This window comes from Petromyzon marinus, chromosome 20, assembly GCF_048934315.1.
Source record: "Petromyzon marinus isolate PM22_M1 ecotype Great Lakes invasive population chromosome 20, UKy_Petmar_22M1.pri1.0, whole genome shotgun sequence".
Classification (NCBI taxonomy): domain Eukaryota; kingdom Metazoa; phylum Chordata; class Hyperoartia; order Petromyzontiformes; family Petromyzontidae; genus Petromyzon; species Petromyzon marinus.
The window spans coordinates 12,829,906-12,843,270 of NC_133686.1; the positions used below are offsets into that span (position 1 = coordinate 12,829,906).

At 46.6% G+C, this 13,365-nt stretch overlaps 1 long non-coding RNA gene across 1 annotated transcript in view; it reads right to left on the reverse strand.

The window, feature by feature from the left end:
• Window positions 1-13,365, reverse strand: part of LOC142925387 (uncharacterized) — a 133,577-nt gene that overhangs the window by 54,964 nt on the left and 65,248 nt on the right. The window contains exon 1 of the long non-coding RNA XR_012942370.1: window positions 1-13,365. This exon is cut by the window's left edge and continues 46,035 nt beyond it; it is cut by the window's right edge and continues 65,248 nt beyond it. This is a non-coding gene — a long non-coding RNA (uncharacterized LOC142925387).

Sequence of the window (13,365 nt, forward strand, 5' to 3'; positions counted from 1 at the left end):
GTGTCCCTTGGTGTTCATCGAGGAATGTCCCATGGTGTTCATCGAGGAAATGTCCCATGGTGTTCATCGAGGAAATGTCCCATGGTGTTCATCGAGGAAATGTCCCATGGTGTTAATCGAGGAAATGTCCCATGGTGTTCACCGAGGAAATGTCCCATGGTGTTCATCGAGGAAATGTCCCATGGTGTTCATTGAGGAAATGTCCAATGGTGTTCATAGAGGAAATGTCCCATGGTGTTCACCGAGGAAATGTCCCATGGTGTTCATCAAGGAAATGTCCCATGGTGTTCATAGAGGAAATGTCCCATGGTGTTCACTGAGGAAATGTCCCATGGTGTTCATAGAGGAAATGTCCCATGGTGTTCATAGAGGAAATGTTCCATGGTGTTCATAGAGGAAATGTTCCATGGTGTTCATCGAGGAAATGTCCCATGGTGTTCACCGGGGAAATGTCCCATGGTGTTCACCGAGGAAATGTTCATGGTGTTCACCGAGGAAATGTCCCATGGTGTTCACCGAGGAAATGTCCCATGGTGTTCATCGAGGAAATGTCCCATGGTGTTCATAGAGGAAATGTCCCATGGTGTTCATCGAGGAAATGTCCCATGGTGTTCATAGAGGAAATGTCCCATGGTCTTAATCGAGGAAATGTCCCATGGTGTTCACCGAGGAAGTGTCCCTTGGTGTTCATCGAGGAATGTCCCATGGTGTTAATCGAGGAAATTTCCCATGGTGTTACCGAGGAAATGTCCCATGGTGTTCATAGAGGAAATGTCCCATGGTCTTAATCGAGGAAATGTCCCATGGTGTTCATCGAGGAAATGTCCCATGGTGTTCATCGAGGAAATGTCCCATGGTGTTAATCGAGGAAATTTCCCATGGTGTTACTGAGGAAATGTCCCATGGTGTTCATCGAGGAAATGTCCCATGGTGTTCATTGAGGAAATGTCCAATGGTGTTCATAGAGGAAATGTCCCATGGTGTTCACCGAGGAAATGTCCCATGGTGTTCATCAAGGAAATGTCCCATGGTGTTCATAGAGGAAATGTCCCATGGTGTTCACTGAGGAAATGTCCCATGTTGTTCATAGAGGAAATGTCTCATGTTGTTCACCAAAGAAATGTCCCATGGTGTTAACCGAGGAAATGTCCCATGGTGTTCATAGAGGAAATGTCCCATGTTGTTCACTGAGGAAATGTCCCATGGTGTTCACCGAGGAAATGTCCCATGGTGTTCATAGAGGAAATGTCCCAGGGTGTTCATCGAGGAAATGTTCCAAGTTGTTCATCGAGGAAATTTTCCATGGTGTTCATAGAGGAAATGTCCCAGGGTGTTCATCGAGGAAATGTCCCATGGTGTTCATAGAGGAAATGTCCCAGGGTGTTCATCGAGGAAATGTTCCAAGGTGTTCATCGAGGAAATGTCCCATGGTGATCATAGAGGAAATGTTCCATGGTGTTCATCGAGGAAATGTTCCATGGTGTTCATCGAGGAAATGTCCCAGGGTGTTCATCGAGGAAATGTCCCAGGGTGTTCATCGAGGAAATGTCCCATGGTGTTCATCGAAGAAATGTTCCAAGGTGTTCACCGAGGAAATTTCCCATGGTGCTCACTGAGGAAATGTCCCATGGTGTTCATAGAGGAAATGTCCCATCGTGTTCATAGAGGAAATGTCCCATGGTGTTAATTGAGGAAATGTCCCATGGTGTTCATAGAGGAAGTGACCCATGGTGTTCACCGACAAAATGTCCCCTGGGGTTCACCGAGGAAACGTCCCACGGTGTTCACCGAGGAAATGTTCCATGGTGTTCATCGAGGAAGTGTCCCATGGTGTTCATAGAGGAAATGTCTCATGTTGTTCACTGAAAAAATGTCCCATGGTGTTAACCGAGGAAATGTCCCATGGTGGTCATAGAGGAAATGTTCCATGGTTTTCATCGAGTAAATGTCCCATGGTGTTCACCGGGGAAATGTCCCATGGTGTTCACCGAGGAAATGTTCATGGTGTTCACCGAGGAAATGTCCCATGGTGTTCACCGAGGAAATGTCCCATGGTGGTCATCGAGGAAATGTTCCATGGTGTTCATAGAGGAAGTGTCCCATGGTGTTCACTGAGGAAATGTTAAATGGTGTTCACTGAAGAAATGTCCCATGGTGTTAACCGAGGAAATGTCCCATGGTGTTCATAGAGGAAATATCCCATGGTGTTCACTGAGGAAATGTCCCATGGTGTTCACCGAGGAAATGTCCCATGGTGTTCATAGAGGAAATGTCCCAGGGTGTTCATCGAGGAAATGTTCCAAGGTGTTCATCGAGGAAATGTTCCATGGTGTTCATAGAGGAAATGTCCCAGGGTGTTCATCGAGGAAATGTCCCATGGTGTTCATAGAGGAAATGTTCCATGGTGTTCATTGAGGAAATGTTCCATGGTGTTCATTGAGGAAATGTCCCAGGGTGTCCATCAAGGAAATGTTCCAAGGTGTTCATCGAGGAAATGTCCCATGGTGTTCATCGAGGAAATGTTCCATGGTGTTCATCGAGGAAATGTCCCAGGGTGTTCATCGAGGAAATGACCCACGGTGTTCATTGAGGAAATGTCCCAGGGTGTTCATCGAGGAATTTTCCCATGGTGTTCATAGAGGAAATGTTCCATGGTGTTCATTGAGGAAATGTTCCATGGTGTTCATCGAGGAAATGTCCCAGGGTGTTCATCGAGGAAATGTCCCATGGTGTTCACCGAGGAAATGTTCATGGTGTTCACCGAGGAAATGTCCCATGGTGTTCACCGAGGAAATGTCCCATGGTGTTCATAGAGGAAATGTTCCATGGTGTTCATTGAGGAAATGTTCCATGGTGTTCATCGAGGAAATGTCCCAGGGTGTTCATCGAGGAAATGTCCCATGGTGTTCACCGAGGAAATGTTCATGGTGTTCACCGAGGAAATGTCCCATGGTGTTCACCGAGGAAATGTCCCATGGTGTTCATAGAGGAAATGTTCCATGGTGTTCATTGAGGAAATGTTCCATGGTGTTCATCGAGGAAATGTCCCATAGTGTTCACCGGGGAAATGTCCCATGGTGTTCACCGAGGAAATGTTCATGGTGTTCACCGAGGAAATGTCCCATGGTGTTCACCGAGGAAATGTCCCATGGTGTTCATCGAGGAAATGTCCCATGGTGTTCATAGAGGAAATGTCCCATGGTGTTCATCGAGGAAATGTCCCATGGTGTTCATAGAGGAAATGTCCCATGGTGTTAATTGAGGAAATGTCCCATGGTGTTCTCCGAGGAAGTGTCCCTTGGTGTTCATCGAGGAATGTCCCATGGTGTTCATCGAGGAAATGTCCCATGGTGTTCATCGAGGAAATGTCCCATGGTGTTAATCGAGGAAATGTCCCATGGTGTTCACCGAGGAAATGTCCCATGGTGTTCATCGAGGAAATGTCCCATGGTGTTCATTGAGGAAATGTCCAATGGTGTTCATACAGGAAATGTCCCATGGTGTTCACCGAGGAAATGTCCCATGGTGTTCATCAAGGAAATGTCCCATGGTGTTCATAGAGGAAATGTCCCATGGTGTTCACTGATGAAATGTCCCATGTTGTTCATAGAGGAAATGTCTCATGTTGTTCACCAAAGAAATGTCCCATGGTGTTAACCGAGGAAATGTCCCATGGTGTTCATAGAGGAAATGTCCCATGGTGTTCACTGAGGAAATGTCCCATGGTGTTCACCGAGGAAATGTCCCATGGTGTTCATAGAGGAAATGTCCCAGGGTGTTCATCGAGGAAATGTTCCAAGTTGTTCATCGAGGAAATGTTCCATGGTGTTCATAGAGGAAATGTCCCAGGGTGTTCATCGAGGAAATGTCCCATGGTGTTCATAGAGGAAATGTTCCATGGTGTTCATCAAGGAAATGTTCCATGGTGTTCATAGAGGAAATGTCCCAGGGTGTTCATCGAGGAAATGTCCCATGGTGTTCATAGAGGAAATGTTCCATGGTGTTCATTGAGGAAATGTTCCATGGTGTTCATCGAGGAAATGTCCCAGGGTGTTCATCGAGGAAATGTTCCAAGGTGTTCATCGAGGAAATGTCCCATGGTGATCATAGAGGAAATGTTCCATGGTGTTCATCGAGGAAATGTTCCATGGTGTTCATCGAGGAAATGTCCCAGGGTGTTCATCGAGGAAATGTCCCAGGGTGTTCATCGAGGAAATGTCCCAGGGTGTTCATCGAGGAAATGTCCCATGGTGTTCATCGAAGAAATGTTCCAAGGTGTTCACCGAGGAAATTTCCCATGGTGCTCACTGAGGAAATGTCCCATGGTGTTCATAGAGGAAATGTCCGATCATGTTCATAGAGGAAATGTCCCATGGTGTTAATTGAGGAAATGTCCCATGGTGTTCATAGAGGAAGTGACCCATGGTGTTCACCGACAAAATGTCCCCTGGGGTTCACCGAGGAAACGTCCCACGGTGTTCACCGAGGAAATGTTCCATGGTGTTCATCGAGGAAGTGTCCCATGGTGTTCATAGAGGAAATGTCTCATGTTGTTCACCGAAAAAATGTCCCATGGTGTTAACCGAGGAAATGTCCCATGGTGGTCATAGAGGAAATGTTCCATGGTTTTCATCGAGTAAATGTCCCATGGTGTTCACCGGGGAAATGTCCCATGGTGTTCACCGAGGAAATGTTCATGGTGTTCACCGAGGAAATGTCCCATGGTGTTCGCCGAGGAAATGTCCCATGGTGGTCATCAAGGAAATGTTCCATGGTGTTCATAGAGGAAGTGTCCCATGGTGTTCACTGAGGAAATGTTAAATGGTGTTCACTGAAGAAATGTCCCATGGTGTTAACCGAGGAAATGTCCCATGGTGTTCATAGAGGAAATATCCCATGGTGTTCACTGAGGAAATGTCCCATGGTGTTCACCGAGGAAATGTCCTATGGTGTTCATCGAGGAAATGTCCCAGGGTGTTCATCGAGGAAATGTTCCAAGATGTTCATCGAGGAAATGTTCCATGGTGTTCATAGAGGAAATGTCCCAGGGTGTTCATCGAGGAAATGTCCCATGGTGTTCATAGAGGAAATGTTCCATGGTGTTCATCGAGGAAATGTTCCATGGTGTTCATTGAGGAAATGTCCCAGGGTGTTCATCAAGGAAATATTCCAAGGTGTTCATCGAGGAAATGTCCCATGGTGTTCATCGAGGAAATGTTCCATGGTGTTCATCGAGGAAATGTCCCAGGGTGTTCATCAAGGAAATGACCCAGGGTGTTCATCGAGGAAATGTCCCAGGGTGTTCATCGAGGAATTTTCCCATGGTGTTCATCGAGGAAATGTTCCAAGGTGTTCACCGAGGAAATGTCCCAGGGTGTTCACTGAGGAAATGTCCCATCGTGTTCATAGAGGAAATGTCCCATCGTGTTCATAGAGGAAATGTCCCATGGTGTTAATCGAGGAAATGTCCCATGGTGTTCATAGAGGAAGTGACCCATGGTGTTCACTGACTAAATGCCCCATGGTGTTCCCGAGGAAATGTCCCATGGTGTTCACCGAGGAAATGTTCCATGGTGTTCATCGAGGAAGTGTCCCATGGTGTTCATAGAGGAAATATCTCATGTTGTTCACCGAAGAAATGTCCCATGGTGTTAACCGAGGAAATGTCCCATGGTGTTCATAGAGGAAATGTCCCATGGTGTTCATCGAGGAAATGTCCCATGGTGTTAATCGAGGAAATGTCCCATGGTGTTCACCGAGGAAATGTCCCATGGTGTTCATCGAGGAAATGTCCCATGGTATTCATTGAGGAAATGTCCAATGGTGTTCATAGAGGAAATGTCCCATGGTGTTCACCGAGGAAATGTCCCATGGTGTTCATCAAGGAAATGTCCCATGGTGTTCATAGAGGAAATGTCCCATGGTGTTCACTGAGGAAATGTTCCATGTTGTTCATAGAGGAAATGTCTCATGTTGTTCACCAAAGAAATGTCCCATGGTGTTAACCGAGGAAATGTCCCATGGTGTTCATAGAGGAAATGTCCCATGGTGTTCACTGAGGAAATGTCCCATGGTGTTCACCGAGGAAATGTCCCATGGTGTTCATAGAGGAAATGTCCCAGGGTGTTCATCGAGGAAATGTTCCAAGTTGTTCATCGAGGAAATGTTCCATGGTGTTCATAGAGGAAATGTCCCAGGGTGTTCATCGAGGAAATATCCCATGGTGTTCATAGAGGAAATGTTCCATGGTGTTCATCAAGGAAATGTTCCATGGTGTTCATAGAGGAAATGTCCCAGGGTGTTCATCGAGGAAATGTCCCATGGTGTTCATAGAGGAAATGTTCCATGGTGTTCATTGAGGAAATCTTCCATGGTGTTCATCGAGGAAATGTCCCAGGGTGTTCATCGAGGAAATGTTCCAAGGTGTTCATCGAGGAAATGTCCCATGGTGATTATAGAGGAAATGTTCCATGGTGTTCATCGAGGAAATGTTCCATGGTGTTCATCGAGGAAATGTCCCAGGGTGTTCATTGAGGAAATGTCCCAGGGTGTTCATCGAGGAAATGTCCCAGGGTGTTCATCGAGGAAATGTCCCATGGTGTTCATCGAAGAAATGTTCCAAGGTGTTCACCGAGGAAATTTCCCATGGTGCTCACTGAGGAAATGTCCCATGGTGTTCATAGAGCAAATGTCCCATCGTGTTCATAGAGGAAATGTCCCATGGTGTTAATTGAGGAAATGTCCCATGGTGTTCATAGAGGAAGTGACCCATGGTGTTCACCGACAAAATGTCCCCTGGGGATCACCGAGGAAACGTCCCACGGTGTTCACCGAGGAAATGTTCCATGGTGTTCATCGAGGAAGTGTCCCATGGTGTTCATAGAGGAAATGTCTCATGTTGTTCACCGAAAAAATGTCCCATGGTGTTAACCGAGGAAATGTCCCATGGTGGTCATAGAGGAAATGTTCCATGGTTTTCATCGAGTAAATGTCCCATGGTGTTCACCGGGGAAATGTCCCATGGTGTTCACCGAGGAAATGTTCATGGTGTTCACCGAGGAAATGTCCCATGGTGTTCACCGAGGAAATGTCCCATGGTGGTCATCGAGGAAATGTTCCATGGTGTTCATAGAGGAAGTTTCCCATGGTGTTCACTGAGGAAATGTTAAATGGTGTTCACTGAAGAAATGTCCCATGATGTTCACCAAGGAAATGTCCCATGGTGTTCAGGGAGGAAGTGTCCCATGGTGTTCATAGAGGAAATGTTCCATGGTGTTCATCGAGGAAGTGTCCCATGGTGTTCATCGAGGAAATGTTCCATGGTGTTCATAGAGAAAATGTCCGATGGTGTTCACCGAGGAAATGTCCCATGGTGTTCATCGAGGAAATGTTCAATGGTGTTCATCGAGGAAGTGTCCCATGGTGTTCACCGAGGAAATGTTCCATCATGTTCACCGAGCAAATATCCCAAGGTGTTCACTGAGGAAATGTCCATGGTGTTCATCGAGGAAATGTCCCATTGTGTTCACCGAGGAAATGTTCCATGGTGTTCATCGAGGAAGTTTCCTATGGTCTCATGGTGTTCATTGAGAAAATGTCCCATGGTGTTCATCGAGGAAGTGTCCCATGGTGTTCATAGAGGAAGTGACCCATCGTGTTCACCGACGAAATGTCCCATAGTGTTCACCGAGGAAATGTCCCATGGTGTTCATCGAGAAAATGTCCCATGGTGTTCATCGAGGAAGTGTCCCATGGTGTTCATAGAGGAAGTGACCCATGGTGTTCACCAAAGAAATGTTTCATGGTGTTCATCGGGAAAATATCCCATGGTGTTCATCGAGGAAGTGTCCCATGGTGTTCACCGAGGAAGTGACTCATGGTGTTCACCGACGAAATGTCCCATGGTGTTCACCGAGGAAGTGACCCATGGTGTTTACCGACGAAATGTCCCATGGTATTCACCGAGGAAATGTCCTATGGTGTTCACCGTGGAAATGTCCCATGGTGTTCACCGAGGAAATGTCCCATGGTGTTCAACGAGCAAATGTACCATGGTGTTCACCGAGGAAATGTATCATGGTGTTCATCGAGAAAATGTCCCATGGTGTTCACCGAGGAAATGTCCCATGGTGTTCACCGAGGAAATGTCCCATGGTGTTCATCGAGGAAGTGTCCCATGGTGTTCATCGAGGAAATGTCCATGGTGTTCATAGAGGAAGTGTTCCATGGTTTTCATAGAGGAAGTGCCCCATGGTGTTCATCGAGGAAATGTTCCATGGTGTTCATCGAAAAAGTGTTCCATGGTGTTCATCGAGGAAATGTTCCATGGTGTTCATCGTGGAAGTGTTCCATGTTGTTCATCGAGGAAATGTCCCATGGTGTTCATAGAGGAAATGTCCCATGGTGTTCATAGAGGAAGTGTCCCATGGTGTTCATTGAGGAAATGTTCCATGGTGTTCATCGAGGAAGTGTTCCATGGTGTTCATCGAGGAAATGTACCATGGTGTTCATAGAGGAAGTGTCCCATGGTGTTCACCGAGGAAATGTCCCATGGTGTTCACCAAGGAAATGTCCCATGGTGTTCACCGAGGAAATGTCCCATGGTGTTCATCGAGGAAATGTCCCTTGGTGTTCACTGAGGAAATTTAACATGGTGTTCACCGAGGAAATGTCCATGGTTTTCATAGAGGAAATGTCCCATGGTGTTCATCGATGAAATGTCCCATGGTATTCACCGAGGAAATGTCCCATGGTGTTCATAGAGGAAATGTCCCATTGTGTTCATAGAAGAAATGTCCCATTGTGTTCATAGAGGAAATGTCCCATGGTGTTCATAGAGGAAATGTCCCATGGTGTTCACTGAGGAAATGTTCCATGGTGTTCACCGAGGAAATGTCCCATGGTGTTCATCGAGGAAATGTCTCATGGTGTTCATCGAGGAAGTGTACCATGGTGTTCATCGAGGAAATGTCCCATGGTGTGTCAGAGGAAGTGTCCCATGGTGTTCACCGAGGAAATGTCCCATGGTGTTCACCGAGGAAATGTCCCATGGTGTTCATCGAGGAAATGTCCATGGTGTTCATAGAGGAAATGTCCCATGGTGTTCACCGAGGAAATATCCCATGGTGTTCATCGAGGAAATGTCCATGGTGTTCATAAAGGAAATGTCCCATGGTGTTCACTGAGGAAATTTCCCATGGTGTTCACTGAGGAAATGTCCCATGGTGTTCACCGAGGAAATGTTCCATGGTGTTCACCGAGGAAATATCCCATGGTGTTCATCGAGGAAATGTTCCATGGTGTTCATCGAGGAAATGTCCCAAGGTGTTCATAGGAAATTGTCTCATGGTGTTCACTGAAGAAATGTCCCATGGTGTTAACCGAGGAAATGTCCCATGGTGTTCATAGAGGAAATGTCCCAAGGTGTTCAAAGAGGAAATGTTCCATGGTGTTCATCGAGGAAATGTCCCATGGTGTTCATCGAGGAAATGTCCCATGGTGTTCATTGAGGAAATGTCCCATGGTGTTCACCAAGGAAATGTCCAATGGTGTTCATCGAGGAAATGTCCCATGGTGTTCACTGAGGAAATGTCCCATGGTGTTCACCGAGGAAATGTCCCATGGTGTTCATCGAGGAAATGTTCCATGGTGTTCATCGAGGAAATGTCCCAAGGTGTTCATAGAGAAAGTGTCTCATGGTGTTCACCGAAGAAATGTCCCATGGTGTTAACCGAGGAAATGTCCCATGGTGTTCATAGAGGAAATGTCCCATGGTGTTCATAGAGGAAATGTTCCATGGTGTTCATCTAGGAAATGTCCCATGGTGTTCATCGAGGAAATGTCCCATGGTGTTCACTGAGGAAATGTCCCATGGTGTTCACCGAGGAAATGTCCCATGGTGTTCATCGAGGAAATATCCCATGGTGTTCACTGAGGAAATGTCCCATGGTGTTCCCCGAGGAAATGTCCCATGGTGTTCAACGAGGAAATGTCTCATGGTGTTCATTGAGAAAATGTCCCATGGTGTTCATAGAGGAAGTGACCCATGGTGTTCACCCACGAAATGTCCCATGGTGTTCACCGAGGAAATGTCCCATGGTCTTCATCGAGAAAATGTCCCATGGTGTTCATCGAGGAAGTGTCCCATGGAGTTCATAGAGGAAGTGACCCATGGTGTTCACCAACGAAATGTCTCATGGTGTTCATCGGGAAAATATCCCATGGTGTTCATCGAGGAAGTGTCCCATGGTGTTCACCGAGGAAGTGACTCATGTTGTTCACCGACGAAATGTCCCATGGTGTTCACCGAGGAAGTGACCCATGGTCTTCACCGACGAAATGTCCCATGGTGTTCACCGAGGAAATGTCCCATGGTGTTCACCAAGGAAATATCCCATGGTGTTCACCGAGGAAATGTCCCATGGTGTTCAACGAGCAAATGTCCCATGGTGTTCACCGAGGAAATGTCTCATGGTGTTCATCGAGAAAATGTCCCATGGTGTTCACCGAGGAAATGTCCCATGGTGTTCACCGAGAAAATGTCCCATGGTGTTCATCGAGGAAGTGTCCCATGGTGTTCATCGAGGAAGTGTCCCATGGTGTTTATCAAGGGAATGTCCCATGGTGTTCATAGAGGAAATGTCCCATGGTGTTCATAGAGGAAATGTCCCATAGTGTTCATCGAGGAAATGTCCATGGTGTTCATAGAGGAAGTGTTCCATGGTTTTCATAGATGAAGTGTCCCATGGTGTTCATCGAGGAAATGTTCCATGTGTTCATCGAGGAAGTGTTCCATGGTGTTCATCGAGGAAATGTTCCATGGTGTTCATCGAGGAAGTGTTCCATGGTGTTCATCGAGGAAATGTCCCATGGTGTTCATAGAGGAAATGTCCCATGGTGTTCATAGAGGAAGTGTCCCATGGTGTTCATAGAGGAAGTGACCCATGGTGTTCACTGACGAAATGTCCCATGGTGTTCACCGAGGAAATGTCCCATGGTGTTCATCGAGAAAATTTCCCATGGTGTTCATCGAGGAAGTGACCCATGGTGTTCACCGAAGAAATGTCTCATGGTGTTCATCGGGAAAATATCCCATGGTGTTCATCGAGGAAGTGTCCCATGGTGTTCACCGAGGAAGTAACTCATGGTGTTCACCGACGAAATGTCCCATGGTGTTCACCGAGGAAGTGACCCATGGTGTTCACCGACGAAATGACCCATGGTATTCACCGAGGAAATGAACTATGGTGTTCACCGAGGAAATGTCCCATGGTGTTCACCGAGGAAATGTCCCATGGTGTTCAACGAGCAAATGTACCATGGTGTTCACCGAGGAAATGTCTCATGGTGTTCATCGAGAAAATGTCCCATGGTGTTCACCGAGGAAATGTCCCATGGTGTTCACCGAGGAAATGTCCCATGGTGTTCATCGAGGAAGTGTCCCATGGTGTTCATCGTGGAAGTGTCCCATGGTGTTCATCGAGGAAATGTCCATGGTGTTCATAGAGGAAGTGTTCCATGGTTTTCATAGAGGAAGTGTCCCATGGTGTTCATCGAGGAAATGTTCCATGGTGTTCTTCGAGGAAGTGTTCCATGGTGTTCATCGAGGAAATGTTCCATGGTGTTCATCGTGGAAGTGTTCCATGGTGTTCATCGAGGAAATGTCCCATGGTGTTCACCGAGGAAATGTCCCATGGTGTTCATAGAGGAAATATCCCATTGTGTTCATAGAAGAAATGTCCCATTGTGTTCATAGAGGAAATGTCCCATGGTGTTCATAGAGGAAATGTCCCATGGTGTTCACTGAGGAAATGTTCCATGGTGTTCACCGAGGAAATATCCCATGGTGTTCATCGAGGAAATGTCTCATGGTGTTCATCGAGGAAGTGTACCATGGTGTTCATCGAGGAAATGTCCCATGGTGTGTCAGAGGAAGTGTCCCATGGTGTTCACCGAGGAAATGTCCCATGGTGTTCACCGAGGAAATGTCCCATGGTGTTCATCGAGGAAATGTCCATGGTGTTCATAGAGGAAATGTCCCATGGTGTTCACCGAGGAAATATCCCATGGTGTTCATCGAGGAAATGTCCATGGTGTTCATAAAAGAAATGTCCCATGGTGTTCACTGAGGAAATTTCCCATGGTGTTCACTGAGGAAATGTCCCATGGTGTTCACCGAGGAAATGTTCCAGGGTGTTCACCGAGGAAATATCCCATGGTGTTCATCGAGGAAATGTTCCATGGTGTTCATCGAGGAAATGTCCCAAGGTGTTCATAGGAAATTGTCTCATGGTGTTCACTGAAGAAATGTCCCATGGTGTTAACCGAGGAAATGTCCCATGGTGTTCATAGAGGAAATGTCCCAAGGTGTTCAAAGAGGAAATGTTCCATGGTGTTCATCGAGGAAATGTCCCATGGTGTTCATCGAGGAAATGTCCCATGGTGTTCACTGAGGAAATGTCCCATGGTGTTCACCAAGGAAATGTCCAATGGTGTTCATCGAGGAAATGTCCCATGGTGTTCACTGAGGAAATGTCCCATGGTGTTCACCGAGGAAATGTCCCATGGTGTTCATCGAGGAAATGTTCCATGGTGTTCATCGAGGAAATGTCCCAAGGTGTTCATAGAGAAAGTGTCTCATGGTGTTCACCGAAGAAATGTCCAATGGTGTTAACCGAGGAAATGACCCATGGTGTTCATAGAGGAAATATCCCATGGTGTTCATAGAGGAAATGTTCCATGGTGTTCATCGAGGAAATGTCCCATGGTGTTCATCGAGGAAATGTCCCATGGTGTTCACTGAGGAAATGTCCCATGGTGTTCACCGAGGAAATGTCCCATGGTGTTCATCGAGGAAATGTCCCATGGTGTTCACTGAGGAAATGTCCCATGGTGTTCATCGAGGAAGTGACCCATGGTGTTCACCGAAGAAATATCTCATGGTGTTCATCGGGAAAATATCCCATGGTGTTCATCGAGGAAGTGTCCCATGGTGTTCACCGAGGAAGTGACTCATGGTGTTCACCGACGAAATGTCCCATGGTGTTCACCGAGGAAGTGACCCATGGTGTTCACCGACGAAATGACCCATGGTATTCACCGAGGAAATGTCCTATGGTGTTCACCGAGGAAATGTCCCATGGTGTTCACCGAGGAAATGTCCCATGGTGTTCAACGAGCAAATGTACCATGGTGTTCACCGAGGAAATGTCTCATGGTGTTCATCGAGAAAATGTCCCATGGTGTTCACCGAGGAAATGTCCCATGGTGTTCACCGAGGAAATGTCCCATGGTGTTCATCGAGGAAGTGTCCCATGGTGTTCATCGCGGAAGTGTCCCATGGTGTTCATCGAGGAAATGTCCATG